The 10174-nt window shown below is 39.3% G+C and overlaps 1 long non-coding RNA gene across 1 annotated transcript; it reads right to left on the bottom strand.

Annotated features, from left to right (window-relative positions):
• Positions 1–3727: 3727 nt before the first annotated feature.
• On the bottom strand, positions 3728–7995 carry LOC148184003 (uncharacterized). The gene is made up of 4 exons (XR_015772971.1): positions 7870–7995; positions 7710–7778; positions 6849–7058; positions 3728–5585 (listed from the first exon to the last, which is right to left on the bottom strand). It is a non-coding gene; the product is annotated as an uncharacterized LOC148184003 (long non-coding RNA).
• Positions 7996–10174: the final 2179 nt, after the last annotated feature.

Below are 10174 nucleotides of genomic sequence, written 5' to 3' on the forward strand. Positions count from 1 at the left end.
GCAGCATTCAGAACTACACTCTGTAACTGCAGAAAAACCAAGAGTGTGTTTAACAAAATTCTGTCAGGGCTGCAGGGAATCACAGCTTACCCAGGGGACAGACAGACAGACAGGTTAATTACCCAGGGGACAGGCAGACAGACAGGTTAATTACCCAGGGGACAGGCAGACAGCTAGGTTAGTTACCCAGGGGACAGACAGACAGGTTAGTTACCCAGGGGACAGACAGACAGGTTAGTTACCCAGGGGACAGACAGACAGACAGGTTAGTTACCCAGGGGACAGACAGACAGGTTAGTTACCCAGGGGACAGACAGACAGACAGACAGGTTAGTTACCCAGGGGACAGACAGACAGACAGACAGGTTAGTTACCCAGGGGACAGACAGACAGGTTAGTTACCCAGGGGACAGACAGACAGACAGGTTAGTTACCCAGGGGACAGACAGACAGGTTAGTTACCCAGGGGACAGACAGACAGACAGGTTAGTTACCCAGGGGACAGACAGACAGGTTAGTTACCCAGGGGACAGACAGACAGACAGGTTAGTTACCCAGGGGACAGACAGACAGGTTAGTTACCCAGGGGACAGACAGGCAGACAGGTTAGTTACCCAGGGGACAGACAGACAGACAGGTTAGTTACCCAGGGGACAGACAGACAGACAGACAGGTTAGTTACCCAGGGGACACAGACAGACAGACAGGTTAGTTACCCAGGGGACAGACAGGCAGACAGACAGGTTAGTTACCCAGGGGACAGACAGACAGGTTTGTAAGAGCCCATGGTCTAGCTCCTAGGTTTCCAAAATTAAAATACCTGATAATTCTCACTCTGGAATTGTTCAATAACATTTTCAGGATGATAGTTATAACAGTGCACTTTACCTGCTGCAAAAGGCAATAAAAGAGAGTCCACACTTAAAGTTTGTGTTGGTGTGTAAATTCCCATTTTCCTTTATTAACAACCGCTGCAGGCTAATTTCTCAGCAAAAATCATAATTTTATCCATTTTTCATGCTGTGCTTTCATCAGGGCTGCATTTAGAAGTTGGAAAACCTCATCAGTGAAAGAGTGGCTGCTTCGATTGTTTTTGATAGAATGCTTTAATTAGGTCACCACAAAAACTCTGTTTTAATAACCTATGTCATTACTGAACAAAGGCGATTTAAATTCTGCTATAAAGAGGTTTCTACAGCATCAGACATCTGCTCTAAAACTTGCTGTGGCAATATAATCACTGGATTACATGTGCAAATTTGATTATCTGGAACTTCCAGAAATTATTTCCATCTGATTAACCCAGGGACCTTATCTTCAAGTATTTGTGTTGTATAGATTGACCAAAATCTTAACTAATGTCAGATATTAAAGCCTATAATCACAAGTTAAGTGGAAGATGAAGGAACCTAATGGCAAACAGAAAACAGTGTTTCTGATATTGTCTTAGTAAGTGATCATTTAATTCATGCTAAGATGGCAGCAACCAACAGATCTAAAATTTGTAAACTTCTATCCAGTTACACTTCTGAGCTGCATTTTATTTTAAGTGACCTTAGTACTAATCACTGTTAATGGCATGGTGTGTTGCTGTTTTTCAAATTGCCAAGGAAACATGAATAGTAAAATACATGGCATTTTAATGTATCTCTCTGTGATCCAGAATGATAAGGCCTCAATGTGTCATACAAATTTAAAGTGAGATCATGAGTAATGGGGTACATATGGTGATCCTAAAAGAAAAGGTTACTATGGAGGATAATTAAAAAGCCCTTTTAAAAAATTATTTTTGCTGCTTGGGTATTAGTTTTAGATGTAAAGAGGGATGTACTTTTCATTACCAGATGTATTGTCACTTTAGACTCTGCAAATTTTTTGGTTTGGGAGGCTGTCATTAAAATATGTCATGGCTGCAATATGGAAACCTCAGCTTTGATAGGACTGTCCCATCCCTATCTGAATCTTTTTCCTCTGAATGAATCATCTGTGGAAGAAAAAGGAAGACAATGAGATTAGCTACATATTTTCTGTAGTGCTTTGAGAATTAAAGGATAGTTAAGTGATATTTAGTACCCAATTTAATCCTTTCTCCCTTGTTAGCACCTAACTGCAGTTCAAGCCAGTTAAGGGCTGTATCACCTCTAGAAGAATCCATTTCTCTGCTCTCTATAACAGATACCTTTTTTTAACTGAAATGACTGCATCAACATTTAATAGGGGTGCCTCACTGCTTCAATTCTTCATCTGCTAGTGACAGCCTCAGACACAGACATTTGATGTTTAATTAATGCATAGGATGTATAGCAATATACATTAAAAAGTACCCAAAATTATTATTCATCATTACAGTTACTGAGTTAACTGCTGATATCATAACATAGAAGAATAAAACAGTGTTTTGTTCTGGACAAAACACAGTAACATTTTTACTGTTAACATGATCTGGAACTACAAAGATTCAGACACTGGAAATGGTCTTTTCAACCCAGGCTATTATAAATCCTCAGAGCCCATAACTTGTTCAACATGTTAAGCATGTTAAGCATGTCTTCAGTGAAAACTGTGTGAAAATGACAGCTGGCAGGGCCAAAAATCTTGTGTTCTTAGTTTCTCCTTTAAACTTTTGTTGTCTGGCTGTTCATGATGAAAAACAGGTTGGGAGGATTGTGGAGGGGAGCTAAGCTGTGGCACACAAGAAGCTGAACTGAGATGTCATGGAGTTGCTCTCTAGCACTCGAAAATGCCTGAATGAGTGGACAGCTGCATTTCTTTTGAACTGTTGAGACAATTTTGAACTGTTGAGGCAAAGAATTTTATTTTTTTTCCCTAGTAGGAGACCATATTTTTCAAATTATTAGGGAGATGATAGTGGATAGATATTTGATTTACCTTTCCTACATTCAAGTAGAAGGTGACAGAGGCCCACTACATGCAGACCAAGACTGAATGGTTCTAAATTTTCAGTCAGATATAAGTTTCTGTCACAAATACACAGAGAAACTAGAAAACTGTTTAACCATCCTCTGTCTTAAACCTGTTCTAAAAAGACTAGAGAACATTTAATGCATTTTAGCAATGAAGAAATGGAAGCCTGAATACAGAAAACACATCTTCATTTGATTTTGAAGTACCAAATAAATAAAATACAGAAATATCTGCATGCCCCTAAGCATATACAAAAGACTATATATCTATTAATAGAGTCTTTATTTCCAAAATTATTCTGAATTCTTCCCCCAAACATTCATATTTTTGCAGCAGAAATCAATCAGTGACAGTCTGGTTTTATCATGGGATCAAAGCTAGACCATTAGAACCAAATTCTTGGCTACTGACATGAATATATATATATGTATCATTGAATAATTTGTAATGTGGACTGTAAATGAGAGTCTTTTTGGTTTTTTCTTGCTTTTTTTCTGGTGTGAGGACATAAGCTTCATATAACAGGTATGAAAAATGAAGAGTTACATCAGTATTAAACTGGTCCTGTGAAGTAGCTGAATTTAAATTAAATTTACATAACTAGTATGATACAATGGGTAACCTCCAATACCATCCAAAGAAACTTCTGGGCCATCAAATATGTTTCACAAATAATTGACCTCTACTGTTCAATTTTGTCAGATAAATAACAATTCTTCATAAAATAAAGCAGAGATTAATAGACAAGTCGAACAAAGCCATTTTTCTGAATTGCCTTTCAAGCAATTCCTTGAGTCTGATCTTTATAAACTTTGGCCGAAAAAAAAATCTCAAATTACATTAAAAAAAGGGAAGTTTTCAGTCTTTCTCTTTTCACCTCCTCTCTCAAAATTTTTTTGGTTGTTATTTTCATTAGAAGTTACTCTTTCTGCCTAATGAGTGTAATGTTTGCTCCACTATTCATTCAATTTATTTCATTTTTTTGAATTGTCACCATATTTCAGAGTTGAAGAGAACAGCAGTTAAATGTAATACCCAATCATAAACTCACTTTCTAAGGTAAATATCACTGACATACTATGATGCATCACATTCTTGTACTGTATTTGGCTGAGACAGAGCTAATTTTGTTCACAGTAGCTAACACTGGCCCCATGTATCACATTTTTGGCCAAAGCAGCACTAATAATTCAGGGATCCTTTAGTTACCAGTGAGCAGGGCCTGCACAGCTTGCTCAAGACCTTTTCAGCTTCTCCCTCCACACCACCAGCTGAGGTTGTACAAGGTGTACACACCAGGGCTGAGGGTGTACAAGAAGTTGAGAGGGGAGAGAGCTGGGACTAGTGGCTGCAGATGACCCAAGAGCTATTCCAAAACATGTGGCATCATGCTCAGAATATAGAGCTGGAGGAAGAATGATGAACAGGGGTGCACTGGAAGTGCTGGTGTTTACATGGGAGATGTCTGAACACCTGCTTGCACATGGGAAGTGGTGAATTAATTCCGTATTTTGCTTTGCTTGCACGTGCAGACTTTGCTTTATTTATTAAGCCATCTTGATATCAACCCACAGGTTTTCTCACTTTTCTTTTCCAGTTCTCTCCCACAGCCCTGCACGGGGGAGGTGAGTGAGCAGCTGTAGGGGCTTAGTTTCTGGCTGGAGTTAAACCACAACAATCCTTTACATGTGTTAGCTGGCCAGTAATTTTGACACCTGCATTATGTCAGGCAAAGAAACAGAACTTTTTATTTCGTCTTCAATGAATAGTTCATTTTTCTCTTTGAGTCCTGTGGCACAGCAAACTCTATCTAGGTGAGTGTGATGGCTGACTTGAAGGGAGTCTTTTGCTTCATTTATGGCCCATGCAAAATTCCATGGTATAGACGCAGGTAAGATATATAAAGCCACTTACGAAATATTTTCGTGACTGTCTTAATTGCTAGGTAAAATAATTTCAAAATTTTCAATACCACTATGTTAAATATCACAATACTGAAAAATGGCTTCAAGGAGAGGAAAACTTTTAAAATAACCACTTAAAAAAGGCTCTGGATTTTGTGCCTTTATGGAGGGTCTTGCTTAAGAACTATTCCAAGATAAGCATATGATGGTGAAAAGGTCTAGATAGAGGTTGCTCATTGCAGTTTCCAATGAGGATCTTTCAACAAGAACATATTATAACATTTCCTTTTGATAGGACTGCAACATAAAGTATGCTTACTAACCCCAATGACAAGTGAAGTGCAAGGGCAGAAGCCTGGTGTATTCACGTCACCACATCAACACATTTGTTTTTTTTATTTCCACTTTTAAATATGAAGTAGTTGTGTTTAGCAGGTAGGCTAGAATGAATTTCTGTGTATTCATGTGTTTGGGTTTTTTGTGTTTATTTTTGTTCCTATAAATTGCTTATTTAGTTCTTTATAAAGGCAAAAATTATCACTTGTAAATGCTGATCATAAGGTAAACGTGCAAAATCCCTCAAAGTTGCTCCTTTGAAAGAACCCATTTTCACATATTGACACTTCTAAGATAAATAAATGTCAGTAGTGTACACATGAAACTATAAATAGACATATTTTCTGAGTTCTTCCTGCTTTCAATGACAACAATGATATTCCTTTACTTCAGTGGCTTTAGTGTTGCTTCATGAAGATTCTGTAAAGATAATAAATACAGTCTTGTCCTAGGCATGAAGTACAAAACCAGAAAGGCAGGTAATTATTGAATAATCTTTGTTTAAATAATGTCTTACTAAATAATAGCCCAACCTCTTAAACATACAGACACCTTTCCATAACCCAGTGGATAGACTGATGTTTCACCTAATTATGCTATAATGAATGATATTTATCAGTGATGCAAAAAGTTGAGTTTTCAGGACGTACTAGTTAATTCACGGAGCACAAGGATGCAGAATTCTGCAATGATGATTAAACACTTACAGAATCACAGAATCAGTTAGTTTGGAAAAGACCTTTGAGATCATTGAGGCCAACCTATGCCCTAACACCACCTTGTCAGGTAAACCACGGCACCAAGTGTCAGGTCCAGTCTTTTCTTAAACACTTCCAGGTACAGCGACTTCACCACCTCCTTGGGCAGCCCATTCAATGCCTAATGACTCTTTCTGTGAAAAACTTCTTCCTAATGTCCAGCAAAACCTCCTCTGGCACAGCTTGAGACTGTGTCCTCTTGTTCTTTCCCTGGTTGCCTGGGAGAAGAGATGGACCCCACCTGGCTACAACCTCCTTTCAGGCAGCTGTAGAGAATGATAATGTCTCCCCTGAGCCTTTTCTTCTGCAGGCTAAGCCCCAGCTCCCTCAGTCACTCCTCATAAGAGTGTTCTTTGTGTCCTTGATCCTCCCCCTGCCTTGTTGCCCTTCTCTGCACACATTTCAGAATCTCAACATCCCTCCAGAACTGGGGGGTCCAGAGCTGCACACAGTTCAAGGCTCAGTCTCTTCAGTGCAGACCACAGAGGAAGTGTGGTCCTCCTGGCCACACTACTGCTAACACAAGCCAGGATGCCTGTGACCAGTGGCCTTCCTGGCCACATGGGCACACTGCTGGCTCATGTCCAGCTGCTGTCAACAAATACCCCCCAGGATCTTTTCTGCCTGGCTGCTGCCCAACCATTCTGTCCCCAGCCTGTAGTGCTGCAGGCGGTTGTTGTGTCCAAAGTGCAAGACCTGGAACTTGGTCTTGTTAAACCTCACATTTTTAGATTCCTGCCTGTCCAGGTCCCTCTGCAAAGCTCTCCTAGACTCCAACAGATAAACCCTTCCCCCCACCTCATGTCATGCGCAAATTTGGTAACGGTAGACTTGATCCCCTCATCCTCATGATATAATACCCTCATATATTATGATATAGATCATAAATAAAGATATTGAGCAGGTCTGCACCCAACTGTGATACCTGGGGACACCTCTGGCTGCTGGCCAACAGCTGGATACAGCACCATGCACCACCACTCTTTGGGCCCAGCCATCCAACCCGCTCTTAATCCAGTGAAGGGCTCTCGTGTCCAAGCCAAGGGCTGACAGTTTTCCCAGGAGAATTCTATGGGAGACAGTGTCAAAGGCCTTGCTCAAGTCCAGGTAGACACATCCACAGCCTTTTCCTCATCTACAAGACAGTTAACAAATGAATCTTAGTGATCACATTTTCTATTCCTTATGTCACTCTTCTACGTAAAAAAAGAACAGAATAAAAAGTGGAAGATATCGTAATGCTTGAAGTTTTTTGCATAAGCCAGGCAGACCAGGATTATTTGGTTTGTCCAACTATAAAAAAGTAATTCACAGATTAGCAGAAAAACTGAAAGCAGAAAGCTACTTATGTGTATGACTCATTATTAAACAGGCTGATATGTACCAAATACCAAATGTATCATAGAAGAAAAATAATTGGAAAAGTAATATATTTTGAAGAAGTTGGGTCTTTAAAAAAAGAAAATAGGGGGAAAATTTCCTATATATGCTGCTCCTGAATAGAACAAGGAAATGTGAAAACAATGTCTTTGACAATGTCCCACATTCACACTGGATTTAGAATTTTTTCTGTTGGCCTGGAGCCACTGAATAATATACAGATATAAAACATTGGTAGGTACTGGGTGTCTGTAAACCATGTATATATAATAAGCTGAATGTCAATTCCAGGACACAACCCCTGTATTTTATGCTGAAAGCCAAGCTGCACCACCTGATTTCCATGCATGACTTTTGAAACGATAAACTATATTTTTAGAGCAACAGTCTGGATGAAAGTCCATACCTCCATATTTGCAGACACCCCAAGGAAATATCAATCCATTCAAGGCCTTTCTTCTATTTATTTTTTTTTCTAAAATACAGTAATAATGGTAAATAATAATTATAATCATGATAATAAAAATGGAAAAAAATCTGAAGTCACATGCCATACAGCTACTCACCACCTGGAGACCAACACCAGACCTCCCTTCCCAAATCCAGACTGGCCACCCTTTTTGGTATCTCCCCTCAGTTTGCATACTGGGGATGAAGTTCTGTGGTATGGGATAACCCTTTGGTCAGCTCAGGTCACCCACCCCAGCTTGCCCCCAGTTTCTTTTGTGAACCTCCTCACTGACAGAGGACAAGGGAAAAGGCTAAAGATGATTTAGCAAAAATGACACCATTCCCATTCTGAATCCAAAAGAGCACTGCAGAGCTACTGGGCAGAAGTTATCACTGCCCTAGGTGAAATCAGGACAAACTTTGGCTTTAATGAAATGGAAAATGCCAGCACATTCAGTTATTTTCCCATCAAAACTAAATGTCAATTAAGGTTTTAAGACTTGCACAAGTATTCCTCTGTACCTGCACAGATTTCCTTTTCTCTGACCTGGGCAGCCTACACCTGAAATGAGATGGAGCCTGGGGGCCAGGCTGTGGGTGGGGCTTGTCAGGGCCATTAGTGCTCATTAGCACCTGCGGGTGCTGCCACTCACCTTCTTTTCATAATAATTATGCCTCAAGCTGCAAAAAGAGAAAGAAAAATCACTAAAAGTACATATATTTTATGAAAAATAAAGTCTTACAGGAAAATATTGTGCTGGCTTAGTGTCAGGCAGCAGGAATATGGACAAAATCTGACAGATAGTGGTAGACCATCTAATTTTTTTCTTATATGGGAATACTGATTTGATTAAGAGAACTTCATCTGCCACACAGCACATGAATGAAGACTTATCTGTTTGACTAGCAGGGAAGCATTATACTGATTTTTGTCTGTCCTTTTCCTAGAAATGATTATGTGATCGTGAGGAATCTAGTGCCCCTTATTTTGCTGGTTTTTCTTAAAGCAATAAAATAATTGAACATCCTTCTTTTTCCTCTGAAAGTAAATGTATTGATGAACCACTTCAAACAATGCTAATCAACAGTGTGAGAAGCCTGCAAGATAGGACATTGACAGGCAAGGTACTATTACTAATTTATTTGTCTCTTTATGGTTCAGTTAGAGGAATATCTTAGGGAGTGCAGCACATGTCAGTGTTGTCAGATGTTACACGGTAGCTGTCATAGTTTTGACTGATGTACAAGCACTACCTGCTCATGTTTGCCCTTCCTTTCTGTGGAGTGCACACAGGTAAGACAGCTTGTTGGTAATTTTTATTTAATGCTTTCAGTATCTGCAGCTGCTCTTTTGTTGAAAGTTCTGACAATGAGAGATTCCACCCACCCAGATTCCCAAGATTTCCACTGCAAGGGTTTCATCATGTAAACAAGGTTTTCCTCTGGGATTAGAATACGACTCTCATTTTTTTCTGATGCCTAGTGATCTTGGCTATAACTCTTTATGTTTTCATTTATTAGGAAATACCAAAAAGAAAGAAGATCACAGGAATTAAGAGTGCAAATGGTTTTGCCCTGCTCAAGAAAGGTAATTTTCTTTTCAAAATTTTCTTCTGAAATAGACATGTCCTAAACCTCACCTTATGCAGACAAGCTCATCCTAATTTGAAGACTTCTATGCAAAACATAACCACAACTATGTGTCCAGGGAAGTCTGACATTCACAGACTTTAATCCACTCTCAGACACAACTGCTGCATAAAAAAGGAGGCGTTACTGTTCAGCGTGCATAACTAGGTGAAGCCTTTAAACATGGCAAGCATTTATTTTTAATATAATAGAGAAAGAAGCAAGAACAAGAACGTTTGTGAAAGAAGGGTTCAAAAATAATCTTAGGCTGGGAAGCCAAATAAGCTTTATGAATGACAGTTCAAGTTGTGGTGTAGTTGTTCCAGGAAGCAAAAGGATTGTTCTTCTAGATGCAAAAGTGAAACCTTTTCAAAAGATAGAAAGTCATTCCAGATACTACAGAAACTACAGAAACAAATTCAGTATGCTGTCAAGACTATTTCTCCAGTATGGTCTAGCCAGTGAATCCTAGGAATTAAAGAAAATATGCATACCTTGAAAAATGTTTTAAAATATTTTCCTCTAACTATGGAGTTCAGTTTGGAACAGAAACTCCCTTTTGCTGTATTTTTTCTTGTCTTTCCCCCTCCCCATCTTTTCATCTGAGCAACTGGTTCCACTCTTAGGTTAGCAAAGGCCAATGGAGCAGAGAGCAGATGGGCAGCATTTCTCACTGATCACTCATTTACTTATTGGAAAGTTATAAATGGTGGTGTTGTGCAAAATCAGTTTTATTCCTTTTCCTACAAGAGATTTGAAAAACACCATGGAACGTAATTTTCAGAAATAGTT

This window comes from Pseudopodoces humilis, chromosome 7 (assembly GCF_049639895.1).
Source record: "Pseudopodoces humilis isolate 2021_Gansu_Grassland_sample_001 chromosome 7, ASM4963989v1, whole genome shotgun sequence".
Lineage (NCBI taxonomy): Eukaryota > Metazoa > Chordata > Aves > Passeriformes > Paridae > Pseudopodoces > Pseudopodoces humilis.